The following is a 12,029-nucleotide window of genomic DNA, read 5'->3' as shown; positions in this document are numbered from 1 at the left end:
GTTAAATTTTCCGGTTGTCGTCAAATACGTCTTGAAACCCAAAATACATCTTACAGGACGTCAAATTCCAGGCCTGATCGCAGTTTTCGCTGTCGATTCTCAGAATCATCTATGCTACATGTACTTCCATTATTGGGATCATTATTATTATTATTACTCTGAGATTCTATCTGCCATATAGATATAGCTTTCTTGACCACATGCTCAAAGATCGTTGCCTAGATGTCAGGTTCCTCGTGACTTTGTACCAAGGTAGAAAGAATAGAATCCACAGATACAATAAGCAAAACTGCGAATGGAACTATGTGTCCATCTATAGCTTTCCCATACACTAATTGTGGGATATCTTTCGTGTTCGCTGTGAGAACCCTGACAGCAGTGATGTCCTACGACACATTTTCAAGATCTGGTCATGTAATTTAATTGTGCTAAGCTTAAAATAAATCATTATCTAGTAAAGTCGATATTAAATATATACTAGCAGAATCACATTTACCAATGTGGTTGATATACGCTGATAAGCTTATATCAACCACATTAATAATTATTATGTATATTTTTTTAAACGCCAATTATTTATGATTATTAATAACTATATAAATAATAACAACCATATTCTTATTTATTTATGTATATTATTATATTAATATTATAATAATAATATTAGATTATCATTATATTATTATAGTAATATAGTAGTTATTATATTAATAATAATTATTATTATTATTATTATTATTATTATTATTATTATTATAATATTAACTCATAATAACAACTATGGTACAATAATAATTAGAATTAATTAGAATTGTGATAAGAGAATTATTATGTATATTTTTTTAAAAATTAATTACTTGTGATTATTAATAACTATATAAATAATAACAACCATATTCTTATATATTTATATATTTATGATTATTATATTAATATCATGATAATAATAGTAATCATAATAATATTATTAGTAATATTAATTAATATTGGTAATAATAGTATGATAATAATATCATTATATTATTATAATAATAATATTAAGTCATAATAACAATCATGATCCAGTAATAATTAAAATTGTGATAAGGGAATTATTATGTGTATTATTTTTAAAGACAAACTATTTATGATTATTAATAACTATAAATAATAACAACTATATCCTTATATATTTATAATTATTATATTAGTATTATAATAATAATATTAACTCATAAAAATATTAATTAATAATACTAGTAATGGATAATAATATTATGTTAGTATAATAATATAATTATTATTATATTATTATGATAATAATATTATAATAGTTATTATATTACTAATAATAATTATTATTATTATTCTTATTATTATTTATTATATTATTATTATAATAATAATAATATTATATTCCCCCGATCAAGGTGTGTGCCTGAGTACGTCTGTCGGCGATGGTTGTTAGGCCAATTGAGGGACGGGTACTATCCACCGCATCCCACACACTCATGGTGATGGGTGCGGTGACCTCCCGCATGACAATGGAGAAGTGGCAGTCAGTGACAAGGTAGTGACAGAGGTGGGAAGGACATGACAGAAGGGGTGATGGGACAAAGAACAGAGGGAGCGGATTATGAAGGAAGGCAGGATGGTGGGAAGAGCATAGTTGTTACGGGAAGACAGAGAAAAGGCGCGGCATACCAAGGAAGAGACCAGCAAAGACCTCTACGCATCGGCTCCGGGTATGTTAACTGGCCTTACACGTCTAATGCAATGCTTTCTGTGCTATTCCATGGCGGGGGGATGAGAGAACAGACCAGGGAGGGGAATTGGGGAAAAGGTGGGGGAGACATTTGCATGATAGGAGGGAAGGGAATCAGGTCCAAACCAGAAACCGGCACTAAGAGAGATAATCGAGGCTGGGGCCTTGAGAAACCACCTGCAATTAAGTAGGATAGCAGGATTACCAGGGAGGGAGGGGAGAATGTAGATAAGCATGAGCGAGGGAAGGAAATTGGGAGTGGTAGAGAGGAGCGGAAGCTGCATAGGACAGAGGGGTGAGGGAAGGTTATGAGAATGGGAGTGTTGGTAACCTAGCTCGATGGGTTGGCGGTGCATTCTGTAAGCATAATTCGAGTCGGCCACCAAGTCATCACCCTCAGGAGCAAAGGAGAGATACACCAACACCAGAAAGGTGGAGAGGCTATCGCTTGGCAGGTGAGTGGCACTGATAATTCAGGCAGAGGAGAGGCGTCGCATCCTTGGGCAAAGGGGCACTAGGGCAGAGGCAAGTGTGACTTGAAATGTGAGGGGAGGGGAAGCAGCAGCAACCTAGAACAGCTAGAACATATACTCTGTGAACTAATGCGAATCATGTGTGAACAGGCTCACACAACAGAAGAGATGGCTAGACCAGCTCGTGGAAGAGGACGAGGTAGAAGGGGGAGGGAGCTACCTAGAGCAGCAGACCCGAGCACCTCAGAGCCTAAGCGTGGGAGGAAGCCGGTAGAATGGCTCATCAGTGAAGCGGAAATAGCGTATAGGGTAGGAACGGATGTAGGCATCCGCAAGATTTTAGAATATTGGGAGGAACAGATAAAAGAGGAGGCAGACTCCGAAGAGGAAATGGAGACCTAGCGAGAGGTAATCCCGGATCCAAGGAATACTAGGGGTAGACTCATGCAATTTGACGCAGAAAAAGCCGCATCTACCCACATTATGCAAATAAAACTGCATCTCACACTATGTCTCAGGAATTTAAATATTCCTGCTTAGTAAAACCTTCTTAAACCAAGGTTTAATGCTCTTAATTAAATGCTTAAGCAGAAGCTATTTAATCACATGTTAATCAGATTATACTCGTGTATTTTCTTACCATCTGATCTACAACAAACCTGACCAATCACCGTCAACCGCGTGTTGCACAACTGACGTATTTATTTCAACACTTGACTTTTGGGCGTTCCAAATTACCATCGTCGATCTGTCCCTTCTGATCCAACAGCTATCACAACGTATCACGTGCCAACTAGCCCGACCGATCTCCACCGTATATTTCATTTACCTCAAGCCAACGATGATCGTGTAATCTCGCGCAATTACTAGCACGATCCATAACAAGTCAAGAGCACGCGAGATAAGCGGTTTTGCTTCCCCATCGATGTGCTATGTGTTAACCCCTGAGGTTAATCACGTGAATTTGTAAAATACCATTTACCATTTTGAGAACACGCGAGATACTACTTACCACTTGCGAAGACCGCTCCATCCTTCTGCTAACACGTGGTTTTCATCTCCGCTATTCATCTTCCGTCAATATCATCCGTCGATCTGGTTGATCTGATGGTTCCCGTTCTTTGTTGTTTAATTCTTTCTACGTCATTGATCTTCCGTGTGCGACTTGACTGTTCAATGACTTTGCTCCGGGCTAGATCAATCCATGCATTACATCAAATACTTCAACCACAGAACCAAGTTGAAGCAAGTATTTCTTATTCCTTTCACTGATTTCGATCTTTAATTGTTCTTCCACTTAACTCCTCCCTGACCTTTGTTCTACGTATTATTTAAATGCTATCACATATGAACTTCAACTTTGATCCTTCAATCGGATTCAAACGATCAGACCACTATCCTTCATTCTCCACCTCTGTGTTCTGCTTTAATTCCACCTGCATACATATACTATACAAAATTACTCTAATTCACACACAATTTATAATTCCATTAATCAATACACACCACACAACTCAGGAATCGAATTCTCTATCTTTATAAACATTTATTTACATAATGAATCTCTCTCCGTGGCTTGATTTTCTAATCAGCGGCCTTTTTCCTTTCCTGCCCGTAGGCTTACAGTCAAACCCTATCTAATATCTGAACTCTAATTCTCACTCTAACTCTCTAACTCACACTCTCTATGCCTTTTAGGCTTACATTTATATGAAAGGTTCTGTAACCCATTTCGATTTAGATCCCTAATCTTTTGAACTAAATCCTGAATATCCTCTAAGTCCACTTTTGACTCAACTAATCCCTAAGGATCCTCTCTAGTTCCACAAACCATGAAACCAATTCCTAATCTAATATTTACAATTGATTTTCAAATCTCTCAATCCTTATGGAATCTTAACTAGCCTAAATCTCTCATGTCCTCCAACATTCGGGAACATTTACAATATTCCTCCCAGTATTTAATTAATTCCTATTCTAAATTAAAATCATTCATAAACATTAATATTACTTTAATTTAATTCTTTTGGAAACCAAATCCCTTAAAACACAAGACCCCCTATGTCTACTAAAATACAATGATATTTCTAAGATGGATGCTCCTGCATCAAACTCCCAAGTTTGAAAACATTCATGATCTCTAGATCATGTGTTCTCATATGTTGATAGAAAACCTCCAGGGTCCAAAACTTTAGTTTGTAGTCGTCTGAATGCTCTGTTCCTTTGTTGTTGTTGTATGTTTCTTGTCCTCTGTTTCATCTTCCTCTCCTTGTCAATCAGTTTCAAATTCTGATTGATCACTCTTCCTGTTGTCGTCAATCTCCTCCATCTAGACTGCTTCATCATTAATTACCATAATTCTTTAATCTCTATCTCTAGCACATCCTTGGGTTGGTACATACTCTGCCATTTTTTGTTGTACTCTGTCCACTCATCTTCAAACTATTGTTCATTATCTTCTCTTTGGAGTTGTCTAATTCTTACTACCATCCTTTCATCCTTACCCTCTTGTGACTTTCCAAACAACCTTTGTTCAATATCTGTAAATTTACTTTCAAAAAATAAATTGTCCTCCAATTCCCCTTGTACTTGATTCCTCTCAAATACATCACTATGTTGTTCATCAATTCCAGCATATTTTCCTTCCTCTTCTTTGAAAACCCTTAGTAATTGTCCTTCCTTGACTGATTCTGACATTCAATTTAATTTCTTCAAGCATGGTATCTTCATGCTTTTCATTTTCCTCATCAGCATGTCTAACCTGGAAACTTCTAGTCTTCTTCAGTTCTAAAACTAACTCTTTAACTTGAAACATGTTTGTCTCATTTTCATCAAATCTTGTAATCATAAAACAATTATCAGATTTAAAAATATAAGGCCTCATTACCTTCTCTTTCTCTGGCAACATCTCAGTATGTTGCTCTGATTTTTCCTTCTCTATCAGCACATCAGTATGTTGATTCCACCTCTCTAAAGAATTCTCTAAAGGACTCTCGAAATTGTTAGCAAGTCTCTCTTCCACACCATCTGCTTCAATGATGTCTTTCTACTCTTGTCCACTGTAGTGAACTGCTTCCTCCGCAATCACACTGTCATACTTTGAGTTTTCTAGCAAATATTCCAACAATTCAATTTCTCTTTGACACTTCATAAGTATTTCATCATCACTTATAATTCCTGCATTTGTAAACAATTTATCAGTTTGAGAATTACAAGGTTCAACGGTCTCAATTGTAGCTTCACATATCAGCTCTTCAGACTGAATCTCATCTCCTCCTTTCACAAGAAATTTTTCTTGTGTTGTAACAGCTTCAAACATCAATGTATTACTAAATTCTTTCTGCGGCAATAATTCACTACTTTTCTCATTCAAGAGACATTCTCCATCATTCTTTACTTTAGAGTATTTATCTTCTGAAAGATACTCTTCCATACTTTTGACAGCTTCAAAAGACTACTCATCTTCTGCAAAACATGTAATCACATCAAAATTATTAGATTCAAATATACAAGGTTTCATATCCTCCTGGTGATCTGAATTTGTCCAACAGTTCAAAAAATTATCAATAATTCCTTCTTCAGCAGAGTAAACTTCTTGTTGTATTGAATTTGCACAATGGTTCATAAGATCTTTCATAGATCTCTAGTCTTCATCTTCACCTTGTTCTACTTCACAAATGGAAACATCCATTTTCAACTCAGCTTCTCTAAGTTCTTTAGACTTCAATTGAACATTCAATACATGTTCAAGCTTCATCATCTCTTCTGCTAACTACATATTCACCTATTTATTTCTCTTCTCTTGTAGCCTCTGCCACTTTACATTCTTCCTTATGACATAACCATACTTCTGGTCTTCTTTATTCATCTCCAACATCTCCATCAATAACTCAAGATGAACTGCAATCTCAGCCTTCTCCCTCTCATATTCTTCTTCACTTAATTGTCTTTGTATGCCATTTGCCTTGGCATCCTCTTTCTTCACCTTTCTTCTATTGTAGTCTTTCTCAGAACCTCTGTTATCTCTATTATGACTATCAGTAGTCATCTCCTTCTCTATCTTCATGAGTTCCTCACTCACTTACTATGAGTTGTACTAAAGCCTCTCTAATAGCAAGTCCTCCCTGTTGTCACTTACCTCACCAAGATTTCCTCTATACTTGGTCTTTTGGCAAGCACTTGGTTCTCTATTCTCTCGAACCTCTTTGAGCACTTCTCTCTGCTCCTTCTAGGCTTCAACTCATTTACACTTTTTAATAACACAATTGTCCTCTTGTATTTCAATCACAAATGAAATACTAGGTTTTGGGCACCTCTTCTTCCACTCAAGAATTCTTACCAGCTTTCTTCATTACTGCTTCTTTTCTTTTGCTGAGATACGGTCTTTTATCTACAACCTGAGTTCTACAACTACAATCTTCAAACCAAATTAAAACAAAAACATATCATCTCACCTTCAAGATCTCTGCATGATCTTGTCCTACCATTCACTTGCACCTCGAATGGATTGTTCTCTATTTCTTTGCATCTGCAAATTCTGCTAAACTTTATCTCTGTGTGCCTACTGTTTGTCAAATTTAAAATCTGATCTCCTCTTGCCTATATACATACCTCCAAAACATAACTCTGTTCTAAGTTTTCTCAAAGAATTTTTCATGCAGAATTTCCTTATTCAACTCTGAAACCAAAAATGATGTAGTTTAAGCCGCATCTACCCACATTATGCAAATAAAACTGCATCTCACACTATGTCTTAGGAATTTTAATATTCTTGCTTAGTAAAAACTTCTTAAACCAAGGTTTAATGCTCTTAATTAAATGCTTAAGCGGAAGCTATTTAATCACGCGTTAATCATATTATACCCATGGATTTTCTTATTGTCTGATCCACAACAAACCTAACCAATCACCGTCAACCGCGTGTCGCACAACTGACGTATTTATTTCAACACTTTACTTTTGGGTGCTCCAAATTACCATCGTCGATCTGTGTCGTCTGATCCAATGGCTATCACGATGTATCACGTGCTAACTAGCCTGACCGATCTCCACCGTATATTTCATTTACCTCAATCCAACGATGATCATGTAATCTCACGCAATTACTAGCACGATACATAACAGGTCAAGAGCACGCGAGATAAGCGGTTTTGCTTCCCCACCGATGTGCTACGTGTCAACCCGTTAGGTTAATCGCATGAATTTGTAAAATACCATTTACCATTTTGAGACTGCGCGAGATACTACTTACCACTTGCGAAGATAGCTCCATCCTTCTACTAACACGTGGTTTTAATCTCTTCCATTCATCTTTCATTAATATCATCCATCGATCTAGCTGATCCGATAATTCTCGTTCTTTGTTGTTTAATTCTTTATACATTGTTGATCTTCCGTGTGCGACTTGATTGTTCAATGACTTTGCTCCGGGCTCAATCAATCCATATATTGCATTGAAGACTTCAACCACATAACCAAGTTGAAGCAAGGATTTCTTATTCCTTTCACTAATTTCGATCTTTAATTGTTCTTCCCCTTAACTCCTTCCTGAGCTTTGTTCTGCGTATTATTTAAACGCTATCACATTTGAACTTTAACTTTGATCCTTCAATTGGATTCAAGCGATCAAACCACTATCCTTCATTCTCCACCTCCACGTTCTGTTGGGTTGTGTTATATTCTTTCCACGACTAACCTATGTAGTGAACCAAGGGGTTAGAGGAGGGGTGGAGCCCCCCCTTTGTTGCATTGATTGCATAGCGGGGGGGTCACAAGGGGGGTGGTAGCCCCCCCTGTCTGGGGGGTTTGATGGGGGTGGGTAGCCCCCCTCTACAGGGTCCAGGGTAGCGCCCAGGGAAGAAAAAAAATTGGACCTTATATTAGGTTGGGCGAACCTACCTATGGTTTTCGGTCCATGGTTTTAGACGTGATGGCTTTCGGTCCATGGTATTGGATGTTTCGGCATGAATAAATATGTATTGTAACATTGAAAATAATATAATGAAAAATCAAGCTGGCAGTCCTGATTTTGGGATCCAGTTGGAAAATCTCTGTGTATGTGTGTTTTATGTGTTATGCTCTCGCATTGTTTATTTTCTGTGTTTTAGAATTCATATGCAGGTAATTTATGTACGGGGTTAAAACCTACACGTTCTGCTTTAATTCCACCTGCATACATATACTATTCAGAATTACTCTAATTCACACACATTTATAATTCCATTAATCAATACACACCACACAACTCAGGAATCGAATTCTTTGTCTTTATAAACATTTATTTACATAATGAATCTCTCTCTCTGGCCTGATTTTCTAATTAGTGGCCTTTTTTCTTTCCTTCCTGTAGGCTTACAGTCAAACCCTATCTAATCTTTGAAATCTGATTCTCACTCTAACTCACTAACTCACTCTTTTTATGCTTTTTAGGCTTACATTTATATGAAACATTTTGTAAACCATTTCGGTTCAGATCCTTAATCTTTTGAACTAAATCCTAAATATCCTCTATGTCCACTTTTGACTCAACTAATCCCTAAGGATCCTCTCTAGTTCCACAAACCATGAAACCAATTCCTAATCTAAGATTTACAATTGATTTTCAAATCTCTCAATCCTTATGGAACCTTAACTAGCCTAAATCTCTCATGTACTCCAACATTCGGGAACATTTACAATATTCCTCCCAATATTTAATTAATTCCTATTCTAAATTAAAATCATTCAAAAACATTAATATTTCCTTAATTTAATTCTTTTGGAAACCATCTCCCTTAAAACACAAGACCCCCTATGTCTATTAAAATACAATGATATCTCTGAGCCAAATGCTCCTGCATCACAGTTTAAGCAGACTTTATACTTATATTGGCTCATGAAGAGCCTTCTGGGGAAGTCCATGGAGCAACTATCAATGGGAATGGCCATGACACTCCAGGACATGCCAAACTACAAGAAATACCTGCAGACCATTCAATTCTAGTTGCGCAAGCAAGACATCTGCCTAGATCGTATTCAAAGGCATATCCCTTGTAATATTGAGTTGGTGGATGCACCAGGAGACTCAACCGAAAACCCGGCTCCAGTGGACTCAGCCTCAGAAGATCAGAAGGAATAGTCAGGTTCCAGAATGTTTTTTGGTTTCTTGCAGATAGCATTTACTTTTTACTAATGTATGCTTATGATAGATAGAAAATTAGACTCTTATCATGATATAGATACATATATAGCTTGGGTTGATCGCCTGAAACTATATTATTTTTGGATGGCTTATAATGAGGATAGGTGGCCAACAAACTTGGTTTCCCACTAGGCAAGTTGAGGCCACCTATCTCATTCATGTGGTGTAAACTTGTCTTTTATAAATAGAAAACAGAAGGTCCTACCAAGCTTTACAAAAATAATAATAATAATATTATATTATTATTACCCAAGGGATTAATACTAAAACCCCAAGGGATTATGAACCCTGGAGAATAATATTAAACAAAAGGGACTAATATTATAAACCCAAGGGATACAAACCCTAAGATAAATATTAAAAATACTAAAATAAACATGGTTGAATTAATAAAGTCTAAGAATTAATATTTTAAACTCAAGGGAATAATAAACCAAAGGAATTATTAATTTTATAAACCCAAGAAACTAATAAACCCAACTGTTTAATATTATAAACCCAAGGAATTAGTGAACCCAAGGCAATAATATTAAACCCAAGAGACTAATATTATAAACCCAACATTGGTAAACCCTAATATAAATATTAGAAACACTAAAATAAACATGGTTTATTTTCATGGTGAGACAATCCTTGTCACAATGCGGAATTCAACCATGGTTGGCTACGATTGACAATGGTTGATCATAATTGATATTATAAACCTAAGGGAATAATAAGCCCAAGGGATTGATATTATAAATCCAAAGGAATAATAAACCCAAGGGATTAATACTAAAACCCTAAGGGATTATGAACCCAAGGGAATAATATTAAACCCAACGGACTAATATTATAAACTCAATGTATATAAACCCTAAGATAAATATTATAAACACTAAAATAAACATGATTAACCATGGTTGATTTTCATATTGAGACAATCCTTATCACAATTCCATGTTGGAACATGGTTGGCCATGGTTGACTTCATAATAAACCATGGTTGACCACGAAATAATAAACCCAAGTGATTGATATTATAAAACCAAAGGAATAATAAACTCAAGGTATTAATACTAAAACCACAAGGGATTATGAACCTAAGGGAATAATATTAAACCCAAGGGGCAAATATTATAAACCCAAGGTATGTAAATCGTAAGTGGAGACAATTTGTTTCATAATGTGAGATTGGACCATGATTGACCATAGTTTACCATGGTTGGTTATGGTTGACCATGATTGATATTATAAATCCAAGTTAATAATAAACCCAAGGGATTGATATTATGAACCCAAAGGAAACATAAACCCAAGGGATTAATACTAAAACCCAAGGGATTATGAACCCAAAAGAATAATATTAAACCCAAGCGACTAATATTAAAAACCCAACATTAGTAAACCCAAATATAAATATTACAGACACTAAAATAAACATGGTTTATTTTCATGGTAAGACAACCTTTGTCACAATGCGACATTCAACCATGGTTGGTTATGATTGACAATGGTTGACCATCATTAATATTATAAACCTAAGGGAATAACAAACCCAAGGGATTCATATTATAAACCCAAAGGAATAATAAAACCAAGGGATTAATACTAAAATCCCAAGAGATTATGAACCCAATGGAATAATATTAAACCCAATGGACTAATATTATAAACCCCACATTGGTAAACCCAAATATAAACACTACAAACACTAAAATAAACATGGCTTATTTTCATGGTGAAGCAATCCTCGTCACAATGCGATATTCACACATGGTTGACCATGGTTGGCTATGATTCAGAATGGTTGACCATCATTGATATTATAAACCCAAGGGATTGATATTATAAAACCCAAAGGAATAATAAACCCAAGGGATTAATACCAAAACCCCAAGGGGTTATGAACCCAAGGGAATAATATTAAACCCAGGGGACTAATATTATAAATCCAACATTGGTAAAAGCAAATATAAATATTACAAACACTAAAATAAACATGGTTTATTTTCATGGTGAGACAATCCTTGTCGCAATGCTACATTCAACCATTGTTGACCATGTTTGGCTATGATTGACAATGGTTGACCATGATTGATATTATAAACCTAAGGGAATAATAAACCCAAGGTATTGATATCAGAAAGGCAAAGGAATAATAAAACCAATAGATTAATACTAAAACCCCAAGGGATTATGAACTGAAGGGAATAATATTAAACCCAAGGGACTAATATTATAAACCCAAAGGAATAATAAAACCAAGGGATTAATACTTAAACCCCAATGGATTATGAACCCAAGAGACTAATATTATAAACCCAACATTGGTAAACCCAAATATAAATACTACAAACACTAAAATAAACATGGTTTATTTTCATGGTGAGACAATCCTTGTCACAATGCAACATTCAAACATGGTTGACCATGGTTGGCTATGATTCAGAATGGTTGATCATCATTGATATTGTAAACCTAAGGGAATAAACCCAGTGGATTGATATTATAAAACCAAAAGGAATAATAAACCCAAGGGATTAATACCAAAACCCCAAGGGGTTATGAACCCAAGGGAATAATATTAAACCCAAGGGACTAATATTATAAACCCAACAATGGTAAACCCAAATATAAATATTACAAACAC

Source organism: Pinus tabuliformis, chromosome Q (assembly GCF_031772625.1).
Source record: "Pinus tabuliformis cultivar Carrire ecotype Pingquan chromosome Q, CPIR1, whole genome shotgun sequence".
NCBI lineage: Eukaryota > Viridiplantae > Streptophyta > Pinopsida > Pinales > Pinaceae > Pinus > Pinus tabuliformis.
The sequence above is the reverse complement of the archived record's forward strand: the minus strand, read 5'-3'. Positions refer to the sequence as shown.